Source organism: Canis lupus, chromosome 1 (genome assembly GCF_003254725.2).
Source record: "Canis lupus dingo isolate Sandy chromosome 1, ASM325472v2, whole genome shotgun sequence".
In the NCBI taxonomy this organism is placed as follows: Eukaryota; Metazoa; Chordata; class Mammalia; order Carnivora; family Canidae; genus Canis; species Canis lupus.
Genome location: NC_064243.1, coordinates 7,797,409 through 7,810,000, shown reverse-complemented (window position 1 = coordinate 7,810,000; position 12,592 = coordinate 7,797,409). Strand labels below are relative to the sequence as shown.

At 43.4% G+C, this 12,592-nt stretch overlaps 1 long non-coding RNA gene across 1 annotated transcript in view; it reads left to right on the top strand.

Annotated features, from left to right (window-relative positions):
* LOC112643986 (uncharacterized) overlaps window positions 1-9,474 on the top strand; it is a 42,956-nt gene extending 33,482 nt beyond the window's left edge. Inside the window, exons 8-11 of the long non-coding RNA XR_003126033.3 lie at window positions 1,203-1,324; window positions 6,020-6,147; window positions 7,581-7,649; window positions 8,091-9,474. This is a non-coding gene — a long non-coding RNA (uncharacterized LOC112643986). The remainder of the gene's footprint in view (window positions 1-1,202; window positions 1,325-6,019; window positions 6,148-7,580; window positions 7,650-8,090) is intronic.
* The last annotated feature ends 3,118 nt before the right edge of the window (window positions 9,475-12,592 follow it).

Here is a 12,592-nt window from a genome sequence, read left to right as displayed (position 1 = left end):
ATGCAGAGGGCTTTACTGTTGTGAAATCGGGGCCTATGAATCGGTCAGTTGCCAGAATCTGACTGAATTCTCCGTGGTGGGTCCTGGGGTCACAGGGGGAGGATGAGTAGCTGGGCAGTCCTGGAGCTGGCGGTCACATCGAGAGGCCAGTCAGTGCTGGGGCAGTCACTCCTTGCGCCTCCAAGAGTGAAGGCTGCCAAAGATAACTCAAGATGACATGCGTGTGCCACATTACGTGGCGGGCTGGCCAGGCAGCAGTTGCCATCAGGAAGGCAACTGCCAGACTCCAGGTGTGAAAGAGCATCCCTGCCACTTCTGACAACAAGGTCTGTGGGTGGCAGTGCCCAGCCAGGTGCCCATGGGATGCTGTGCACACAGCTTAGGAATCGACTTTCCAGCGTCTTGTGGATCAAATGGTACACGGTGGGGTTTACAGCCCTCACTGCTGATGTTATAAGGTTAGAGGCAGTGACCTTGGGAGAGTTTACACTCAATTTAATTTTTATTGTTTCATGAAATGGGAATTGTTTTCTGCCAGTCAATAAAGCAGCGGGCATCCTGCTGTATAATGGATGTGGATAGGCTATTACTGTTTGTTATAGCTGTTTAACTGCAGGGCAGTCTTATTAGTGGGGATTTCGGAACTACAGGACTTTTGCCAGCCTCAGGGCTAATTCTTTATCCATGTCAGCATTAATGCTGTTACATATAACAGGTTATGGCCACTTCAGAAGGAGAGGAAAGTTCAAAGTCTCTGAAGTTTAAAAGGTACCAGAAAAGGGAAGAAGCTTGGAGAATCAGGGATCTGAGCAATCAGCAAGTTCAAGGGAGACATGTCTGAAATGTAAGCCAAGCAATCAAGTGTTCTGGGAAATGATGTCGCAGCCAACCTAGCAGGTAAAAGAAGCATTATTGAGGAAATCAGCTAAATCACATAGGAGAAGCTCAATGCTTAAGACGAAAATCACCATTAGTTTAGGGATGGAGAAAATGGTCATTTTCCCTCCCGTTATGAAAAAAAAAAAACACCCCACCAAACTATCCCAAATATTGCCAGGTCCCAATTACCCATCTAGACTGAGAAGAAGTCCTACTGAAGCTTATATGAAAGAGCAGGTTATAAAAGGGAGCATCACTTGGCTTTGGGGGGCTGTAAAGCTTCCCCATTATACAGTGTGGTATAATCTGATTTTGCATTCTAGATCATGGGCCTCTCGCCACGGAGATGTTGGCCTCAGAAGCAATGGGGAGAAGGTGAGAGTTCCAGGCCATGTTGAATACGGGAAACAGAACACTCAGAGAACTGCTTTGACAGAAGTGACGTGTGGGTAAAGCCTGGTAATGGGAATGGACTGGAGGGGTGTGTGTGTGTGTGTGTGTGTGTGTGTGTGTGTGTGTGTATGTGAGAGAGAGAGAGAGAGAGAGAGAGAGAGGGGTATCTCCAGTTATTCTTTGTATATTTAAGTTGGGTCATGATAGTTGCTACAATGGATATTTTCATTTTTATAATGCTTTATAGTTTAAAAAACATGCTAACATATAACATCTGCAACTAGTTTGGGTGGGCCAGACTGATGACTTCTTGATGGGACCACAGGAAGACCTGAGTAGGTCACACCCGTGGTCAAGTCCCACCCCTTTCTCACGCAACCAGCTCCCTCCCTGCACCCTCAATCCCTCTTGCCTTGTTCCATCTTTCCTTCCTCTGTAGCGCTCACCTTCTAGTATGCTACTTAATTTACTTATTTATTATGTTTGTTGTCTGTCTCTCCCCTACTAACATGGGGAGGGCAAAAGTCTTCCTTTGTTTTATTCACTGATGTGTCTGAAGCAGTGTCTGGTACGTGGCCGTCAATTCATCATTGGTTGACTAAAAAAGCCAAATGGGAAAGGAAAGAAAGATTCTTAGCCAGAAAGGGAGGAAAAAAGAGCTCTCACGTCTTACTACTGAAGCAAGATGGTGGCACAGAGGGCAAGTGTTCCGGTGGCCCCAGATCTCTGATAAACCTGGGTCCTTCCCCGCCTGGTCCAGAGAGGTGTTTCTCTGAGCAGTGAGTCTTCTAGTTCATGTGTTACATCACATGCTAGGAACAAGTCCTGAGCTACTCCATCATTTGGTGAGCAACCCTGAGTGTTTACTTTTTTAAGAGCATGCAGCCATGAGGAACCCAAAGAGCGGGATCCAAGCAGAAGTAATCCGTCCATTCCTTTAAAGTGAGTTGCTAAAACCCAGTCACAACATTGATTTTAAACATGGCATTTGTCCTTATTTTCAAACCACTGTGCTATAATGAAGGACAGTTGGCCAAGTCTATATTTAAAATCTGTGGGCTTTAACTAATCTAAGGAAAGGTCCCCAAAAGGGGCAAGTGCAAAGTAGTCCTCCTTACCAAATGGGGGTGCTTCTAGCAAGCTCTAACCATACAAGTGTGTTGGTTAATAAAAGACTCCATTTACTGTGAGAATAAGCATCCAAGCCACATAAATGCTAACTGCTTTCACTAAGACATTGAACTTTCAGCTCAGTGTTTTCTCCAAAGACGTTTGAATCACAGGAGCAGCCAGTGTTCAAATCCCACTGAATATGCAAAGGAAAGGGATCTTGAAGAACAACAGATGATGATTTCCTCATTTTAGAGATTAGGACACAGACTTAGTTTATTAGCTGCAGTCCCCAGAGAAACAAATCAACAGGATATTTATATATGTATATATAAAATACACCTATATTTATAATAATGAATTATTATTTATTATGATATAATATCATAATGTATTTATTATAATATATAATTTTATTCTAAGGAATTGTTAAGCTGGAGACTGAGGAGAATGGACAGGATAGTCCCAGGCTGAGTCTGAGTCCTAGGGCAGGAGATGACCAATGTTCCAGCTCAAAAACAGGCCAGGGAGAGTAAATTCTCCATCACTCAGCCTTTCTGTTCTGTGCAGGCCCTCAAAGGACAGGATTAGCGCCGCCCCCCCACCCATGGGAAAAGGAGAGCAATCTGCTTTACTGAGTCTACAGATTCAAATGCTAATCTCATCCCAAAATACCCTTCCAGGCATATGCAGAAATAATGTTTAACTGGATACCTGGGTAACCCCATGGCCCAGGTGAGATGACACGCCAAATTAATCATCAGACTCAGGAAGGTGATTGTGCGCAGTCCGCAGTGAGCCTGGTCAGAGCTTTGAGGCCCCGGACACCAAATTTTCAGTTCCCTGTGCTTCCCCTCTGCACCCTCACACCCTCAGAGCAATGCGTGGAGAAGACGTACATCTCCTACATCTTGATTATTATAATCCTCATGCATCTAATTAGTTCCAGCTTATGCACATTCAAATAATTAATTTCTAACAAATTTCTGCTGTGTCCTATAATTTTCCTCAAATGTGTAGAAAGAAGCTATATAATCTACATATTTAGAAGAATACTTTAACTACAAATTAGATTTTTCTCCCCGATAAAGGTAAATGGTTTATTACTGAAATTAAGATTTCTAATCAGTGCACTGTTAATCTGTGACTATGATGTAGAAGATGGTAGAGGTGTCATTGAAGGTCTCAAGTATCACTCAGTTTAGAAAGAAATAAGGAACTATTTCCTGGATTGAGATGGGGCAGAAAATAGGGTGTTTTCTGTTGCTTTCATCTTATCCCTTATTAGAAAAATCTTTGTTGGTTCTTTACACTAGCAGAATTATTTAACTCATGCATGTGTACATATCTATAATATAAATCACAAAGATATTAAAAGGCCATTTGAGTTTTTAGAATGTTCTAGAAATCGAAGAATTGGAGTATAGAATTATATCGAAGTAGGCAGGAGGGGCGCCTGGGTGGCACAGTCAGGTTGAATGTGTGACTCGTGGTTTTGGCTCAGGTCATGATCTTAGGGTCATGGACTGAGCTCCTGCATTAGGCTCTGTGCTCAGTGGGGGAGTCTGCTTGAGATTTTTCCTCTCCCTCTGCCCCTCCTCCAGCTCTCTCTCTCTCTCTCTCAAGTAAACAAATTTTTAAAAAAGTAGGAAAAAATAGGTGCAGCGTGTGCCCTGGGCTGGCCCCTGGTACTTTGGCTCACTGTGACAAATAGAGTTTATTCACCATTTTCTGAGGACGGCTCTATGCCAGCAGCTATAATGAAGGCATTAGGCCTGAGACCGGAGAATGTTAGGTGACTTGCCTGAGTCACACGAGCAGCAAGAGGCTGAGGCATGTCTCAGGTTTATCTGACGCCAGCTCTTTCGAGCCACCACCGTTTCAGCCATGCTCATGAAGGGTGATCATGCCACCTAGATTCTGGGAACCATTCAGGTTCTTGGCCCTACTTCCTTGACATTCTGGTCCAGCAGGATTGTAAAGAAGCCCAGCAATTGGTGTTTTTAATGGATACCCCAGGTGTTACTGAGGCAGGTGGACAGTGCACGCCCCTTTGAGGAACACTGCCCTGTCATATTGCCCCACATCTTGGGCTTCAGCGCCCCCAAGCTTCCAGGAGGAGGAGCTGGGTCCAGTAGTGCGGCTCACCCCTGTCTAGACTTCCATCGTCCTGAGCTTCATAAAGTAAGAAATACACCAGTGATTTCTGCCTTGGCGTTTGGAAAGCTGGGAAATGTTAGATCACACTCAGGGTTTGAACACCCACCATGATGGTTTGCTTCTTGCTTTGTTCCTTGAGTCTCCTTTCTGGCAGTCAGGCCCAGGCCTCTTGGGGTGGTTACAAGGTCCTGTGATCCTCCTGTTTTGTAGCCCAACCTTCACCGTGAGAGCTTCTGGCTTCTCTGTTCCCCCAAATCCTGCCTAATTGTACTATGAGTATCCCAGGTCTTTCAAGCCCTCCTCCACACCCTAGTTGAGAAGAGTGAGTACTTATTCATCCTGCTTCTCTGCAACTTTGTACCTGCTGACTGGCATCTTCCCATTTCCCTCACCTCCCTGCCCCTGGTAATCACAGTTCCACTCTCTCCAACTATGAATTCAACTTTTGAAGATTCTCCATACAAGTGAGATCATGCAGCACTTGTCTTTCTGTGTCTGGCTTATTTCACTTAGCATCATGTCTTTAAAAAAAAAAAAAAGATTTGGTGTATTTATTCATGAGAGACAGAGAGAGAGAGAGAGAGAGAGAGAGAGAGGCAGAGACACAGGCAGAGGAAGAAGCAGGCTCCATGCAGGGAGCCCGATGTTGGACTTGATCCTGGGTCTCCAGGATCACGCCCTGGGCCGAAGGCAGACACTGAGACCGCTGAGGCACCCAGGTGTCCCAGCATCATGTCTTAAGTTTCATGCATGTTGTCACGAATGTCCAGCATGGGACCATAGGTAATGATACCGTATTGTGTGCTGGATGTTTGCTAAGAGAGTAGATTTCGAGCGCTATCCACATACACACACCCATCCACCTACCCACCCACCCACCCACACTCACTCAAAAATAGGTAACTATGTGAGGAGATGGGTATATTAATCCGCTTGCCTATCGTAATCATTTCCCCATGTGAATGTTTATCAAAACATCATGTTGTATTCCTTAGGTAAATACAATTTTTATTACAAAGTGCGATAAGATTAAAAAGAGAAGGGAAACTTGATTCTTTTCATGCTTCTTCTCTGGGCATCCCGGCTTGTCCCATAGCAGGGGTCCCGTGTCCAGAGGAGAGCTGCCCATGACCCCACCTCCCCGGTGTTGGCCCTAAGGAGACTTTTGACACTTTGCCGTCTCGCATCCGATGAATGCTAAGTGCGGGTGAGAATCTTGCTCTCCGCACCTTCCTCACAACTTCGGGGTCAGGACAGAGACCTCCAGGGTCTTTGGACTTCCTGCCAGCTGTGCAACCAGGTTGAATTCTTGCATCTCTTTGCTGTCTGGTCTCTTCCCCAGTCCACTTGTTTTCTTTCCTTCCTGTCGCCTTTCTGCCACAAAGTCTCTTACAAATTTAATATTCAGACTCTTGACTTCATTTAGGTCCCCCTGTACAACCCTAAATAATTACTCTTGCTTTTTCTCAATTGATAGACATGGCAGCCGTTGCAAAGGGGTTTGTGTGTCGTCCAGGGACAGTAGTGTGCCAGAACCTGGCTCTTCCAAGCCATCAGGTGGCTGGTTACCAGTGACCACTCTCGCTGTCCGTGCTTTGTTACTGGGTAAGCCTTAGTTTGCCAACTCTGAGTCCTAACTTCCAGCTCAAAGTCCTGCATCCCAAAGAAATTCTCCTTCCTGATTTTCAAATTTCAAAACACATCGTCCTTGTAATAATTTTAAAGGTGAAGAAGATCTGAAAATAAATGGAAGACCATTCTTTTTATCTCATTCCACACACCAGATGAGATCATTGTTAGAAGTTTGATGTTTATCCTTTTCCAAGCATCTCCCATGCACATTGAAATATGTCAGTTTATAGATATTTACAAACGTGAAATCCCATCAGTTTTCCTAATGCATGTATTTGACTTCATTTTGATTGAAATAGTCATCTTTAACTTTTATCAAAATGCCTCCATCAGAGCAAACGCTTAATAAGGGGCACTAGTTATTACCATTATTACACTTTTTACGTGAAGAGACTGTATTGCAGCACATGTAAAACTGCTAAAAATCAAAAGAGTTAAAAGCTAGTTAAGGGAGGTTCTTTAAACTAGTGGTTCTTAACCCTGGCCACATACTGAGATCACCTGGGAGCTCTAAAAACGCTTCATGCCTGCGTCTCACCTTCAATGATTCTGACTTAATTGATCTGACATGTGACCAGGGGATTAGGAGTTTTAAACAGTTTCCAGGTGATTCTGTTGTACAGCCAAGACTGAGAACCTCCGTTCTAAACAAACATTAAGGATCATCAGTGTTAAAAAGCAAAATATAATTAGGAGCATCCCCTTGGAGAAGGACACCCATTCTTAATTAAAGACTTGAGAGTCACATGACTTCCATTCCTATGAGGTTTTCTTAGAACACAAACCAGCAACCAACCCAAAGGAAACACCCTGGTGCTCTGAGAGTTTTTCCAGAGGCATCGTGTCAGTTGGCGATGGAGCAGGAACTCACCTGCAGCTCTGACACTAGTCCCTGCCTTTTCTGCTTCTCTGGCCATGTCAGGGTGGTGTGGGCCCTACCCCCTTTCCACGTGAGGGAGGGTGCTGAGCCTGGGCGGTGAGGAGCAGGGGGAGGCAGCGAGTGACTCAATCTGTTGTTAAGGTCAAATGGCGCAGGTAGTAGATAGGAAGTAGTAGATAAGGTAGTAGATAAGGAAAAGGAAGAATTAGGATGGGGATGGGAGGAGGTTGCTGGGGTGGCTGTTCTGCCTCTCTAGGCACACAGTCACGAATGATGTCGATCCCAGATTCCAAGTTAAGGTCTTGCAGAGGCCATCTCTGCTCTAGCTGGCCCCATTACAGTGTGCACCACCTCCTCTCCCAAACCTGAGTGGCCTGAGCTGGTTGCCAGGCAGGCAGGCTCCCCTGGCATGACTCCCTGCAGGCTCCAGCAGTGGGGGTGGGTAGACAAAGGAGGGACCTCCAGGTTCCCTGGGTAGGGCAGCCCTTGGAGGGGCTCAGGTGGTTCAGTTCAGTTTTTTCCTCAGGTGCAGCTCAAAAGCAACTAAATACATTCAGCCAAAACTTGTAAAGACACTGAGTTGTACCCTCAGCAGGTAAGAGGCAGAACTTTCTGCGAATGATCAAGCACCTCGTTGTACATTTACTGCTGCTAATTGGGGGTTTGGATGGCAGGGGGCGGGGGACGCACTGCTTTCCAAATGCAGTGTGCACAAAATGCCGTTGATCTGACTTTGCTCCTGGACACTCTGTGGAAGCGCCAGCTTCCCTGAAAGCTCTCAAACTGGGAAGAAGCCTTTCATCATGAGCCACTCCCTAGTAGTTCAAAGGATGACTATGCTTTACAAGAGTCAGAATAAAGTAAAATGTTGGACATTGACAACCGTGATTTGGCGTGCATACCATGTGCATGGATAATTCATTTGTAAAATCTGTTTTACAGATTGAGACATTTTCTCCAGTTTTCCTTAAGAATTTTTATTGAAGTGTCGTCTAAATGATGTAAAATGAAACAGTGATTTGCCTTTTGTCTCCAGAGGGTTCTTGTGGAGGTGTCTGCATGTGCATTTCTGACTGAGAAGTCCCCCGAGACTCATGGAAGGTGTGCTGAACTTTGGTCTTTGGGAAATTGCACACCACCGACCGCTCTACATAGAAAAGGTTCTCTGAAGTAGTTTGTTATTGATGATAATTATAATATCATAAGCGTTGGTGACAGCGAAGCACTGGCCAGTCGGTGAGAGGTCCTGCCGATGTAAAGGAATCCACTCCCCGGTTGTAAGACTCAGATGGGGTTTGGCCAGACTCCAGGTGTGATTACAGGAGTCGATTCAGCTGGGGACCTGAATGAAGGAGCCGGTCAAGCTTCCTGCAGTCGAGTCAAAGTAGGGAATTCCCACATGCTCAGATTCAATTATGGAGGGGAGGCCTCCGCCAGCGCTGGGCCCGTTAGTACACTTTTGAGACTCCTTACCGACCGCAAATGCCTGCTGGCAGTTACAGTTGACAAACCAAGTAGGAGTTTCCTGCTCTGGAGAGAGCAGAGGCTTCTGCTGAGACCCGTCATTGGCAGAAGCCACTGGCAGTTGGGACTCCCCAGCTCCTGCACGATGCCAGAGGTTATCTGGCAGCAACTTAACGACCGTCAGGGCTGGGAGCCACTCTGCAATCCAATTTTCTCTCTTTTTGGACTGATTCAGGGATCCTGGGAAGTGTGATCTTAAGATGGTAGGAGTCCTTTGGAAAATCTCTTTGGCATATGATGCACCGACAAGTAGAAGAGAGGATGATTGTTTCAGTGCTACTCACACTGCACTGATAAGGATTTGAAAATAAAGACAGGATTACCGCTCTCAGGATTAATACAGGATTAATCTAGTTCTTTCTTCAATATCAAAGACACAAATGTCCTGAAGGAGAAGTTGATGTTCTCTTAAAAAAAATACACCTACTAATTCTATAGAATTCTAAATCTCATAAGGAGATCATCTTTTGTGAGCAGGATGATTTAGGAGAAATTCATTCCCTGATCAGCTTATGTTCCAGAATCATGTAAAGGGTTTTTTTGTTTGTTTGTTTATTTATTTTTTTGTTTTCTCTATTGCCGTTCATGGCAATGAGGCAGCACTCATTTAAGGAGTGCTGGATTCTGGTTGATGAACTGAATCAGAGTTTGGGAAGTAAGTTTCATGTTTACAACTTAGAGGCACCAGTGAAATACCAGCTTGGAAGTGTTATTAACACTGGTTATTAACCTTTGGAGAAAGAGAGCACATCAACATTTTATTAAACCTATTTTCTTTAATGTGGCTTTCTTATTTACTAATCATCACTCATCTTGTGCGTTTCACCTCAGGCAGAAGTTTTGGGGCACTTTGTGTCCATTCTCATCTTTCTCTCCCAATATGCAATCACCATTGATATTTAAGATGTTAATCTCGAGAGAGAAAGAGGAAAGAATGCCATTGTCCATAAACTCTATTAGTTTCGAAACAAACCTCTGGATGAAAAAGGGGATATTATCACATCAGGGCCATTCTTGATGAAGATGCTACCTAGAAATATGTAGGACCCCAGAGCCTGACATGCAGGGTCGGTAATAACGGAAGGCAGTAAGGAAGACAATGCATATACATGGGAGCAAACCAAGGAAAGCACTTCTGAGTGGAGTCATATGGGGTCACTGACAATATAAATGAACATGTAGGATTTCAAACTCTGGAACCAGATAGATCTGGCTTCAAATTCTGGTGCTGAGGTGTGCTGGGTGTAAGACTTGGGTGAATTTTTAAAAATTAATTAATTAATTAATTAATTAATTAATGAGAGACACACAGAGAGAGGCAGAGATGCAGAGAAGCAGGTTCCCTGTGGGGAGCCTGATGGGGGCCTTTGTCCCAGGAACCTGGAATATCAACCTGAGCCAAAGGCAGACACTCAACCACTGAGCCACCCAGGTCTCCCCACACTCATTTTAAAGGAAAAAAATTGTACCCTCCACCCCAAAAAATTCATTTTCCCTAAGAAACTGAAGCTTTTTTTTTTCTAAATGAGTGTGAATTGTGCACAAAGAGAACTTTGATCCTTATAACTGATAAAGGTTTTTTTTTTTTTTTTTTTTTAAGTTGACAGAAGCCAGACCTTCTTCTTCAACACAATATTTCCAATATTTCTTAGACTGGGGTCTGCATGTTCTACTAGAATTAAGACTCAGGTGAATTAATCCTACTTCACTAAGGGTCAGTTTCCTATTCCCTAAAATGGGGACAATGAAAATGCCCAGGTTATAGGGCGACTCTGAGGATTAACTTATAACGCTCCCGGCACATCGTGCATCCTCAGTACATGTATGCAATGGTTCTGGCTATTGTGGGGGGTCAAAGTGATGCATCAAATGAAGGGAGCACCAGGTAGAAGGAGAACATCTATTTTTGGCCTCAGTACCTCCAAGACCGTTTTAAAGAGGATTCAGGAGGAACCTGTCCCGGAGATGCACCATGTGGTGCTACAGAGGAAATGTTTTATTGTCTAAGAACAACAAGGTGTAAGTTCTGGATTGAATCAGATTTGGTTGCTGGTAAATGCTACAACACATCCTACATCCTATACCTGCGCAATGCTCATGGAATTTCTTTCTTGGGTTTTTGACACTGACTCTCCCTTGAGTTTCAGCTGTTTTCCTTTAGGTTTTGTCTAGGCCGATTAGAGGATTGTGCTAAGAGTTGATGGTGTAGGGGTGGTGTGAGCGTTCCTGGCAGAGAGAACAGTACGAGCCAGAAATCAGCATGGTCTACGCAAGCTCACAACCAGTAAGCGGTGGGTCTGGAGCCGAGGTGCTCAATGTGTGTCTTCTGTCAGGACTGGCTGAACGAATACATAAATCTTAATTGTGTGCACGCTGCCTTCTTTCACCCTGGGATACCTGGTGTTCAGCCCTTCCTTTCACTTTTCTCAATACTAACAATAATGTTATGCAATCTCTAATTTGCGATCATAACCAATCAGTGTATTGGTTCAATGAATATTTATTGAGATCTGCCAGTTACACGGTATTGTGATAAATCTTTATGTGTTACCAAGATAAGGAAGATGACAATTTTATCTAATAAATATGACAAGACATATGTAAACAACAGTGGTGGCATCACCCATCAAAGCTTTGAGTCATTTTAACACAAAGGACCATCACCTTTTCTGTAAACTGATTGAAGATTTTTGGCATAACTACAAATTTAAAAATTTCAATTTTAGAAATTGACTTTTTTTTTTTTTTTGGAATGATGGAGAAGTGACCAATGATCCCCCATGACAGAGAGATCATGGAAAGGTGAGTTCCTTAAAGAAAAATAGATACAATTTATACATTTGATCACCAAGATGCTTGTAAAACTTATTGTAAAAATTGACACACTTTGTCTATAGAAAAAGAAAATCAAGCTATTGGCAAGATTCCATCATCAAACATTTAAAGCATTGTTGGAGCTTCGTAACACCAGGGGTCAGCCCTGTAGAAAGTGAAGACCTTTCTGTGTGTGTGTGTGTGTGTGTGTGTGTAGATACGTGCTTTATGTCTGCATAGAACTTGTGACATGAAGTGCCACGTATGGAACAGCTCTGGACGTATGTGTTGCATTGATGGAGATGAAGGGAGGACACTGAATATTTTTTGTTCTTTTACTTTTTCTGAAAATACATAATACAAGAGTTTTTGCTTGTTTAGTTCACAATCACTTTGTGAGCAGGAGTAGTATTTTTAAGGCAGCAGACACATGTTCAGTGAATAAGCCTTCTGATAGAGAGAGACAAAGTGAGAGAGAAAGACTATACCCATTAGGCAGTCTTTATTCAAAGAGAAAAGTTAATGGTCAACAACATGACTGTCGTATTGGGTTTATTGAAGGGAATAGTGAAAATTGTGAATAAGATGAACTCATAGCCATTGATTTTTTTCTCTTGTGTGAAGCAACAGGCTACAAAGCTGATTTTTTAAACACCAGAATATGTTGTCTGCTGACCAGAGAGTTACTCACATACATTTTCACTGAGGCGAAAACTTTTCTCCATGTTCCTGATGAAGCCAGTAAAAGATGATTCTGTGATATCAGGTAGTTTAAAGATATATTAATTTCTGGGCTAGCCTGAATCTATCACCTTCAACTGATTGATCACAGTTTTTACTGTTGAGAATATAATACTAGGATTTATTACAGAGACCAAACTCTGGCACACAAATAACTTGGCCACTGAGAGCTTGACTCCATCCCAATCCTTGATGCTTTTCCCCACTTCTCAGAGAAAGAAATCAATGAGGTCTTATTGGGAATATTTATAAACCACATCCTAATGCTGCCACAGAACATGAAGAAATACTTTCCAGAGCCAGATCAATCAGAGAGGATTAGGAATCTATTTTCTGTGATTTCATATATTTATGTAATTCAGACTTCCAGTTTTTGAGTCTGAGGCCTTCAATTTAGCATCTTTCCAGCCCTATAAGCAATTTGTAGTAAGAATTTCTTTACAATTTCTGAATTCATGA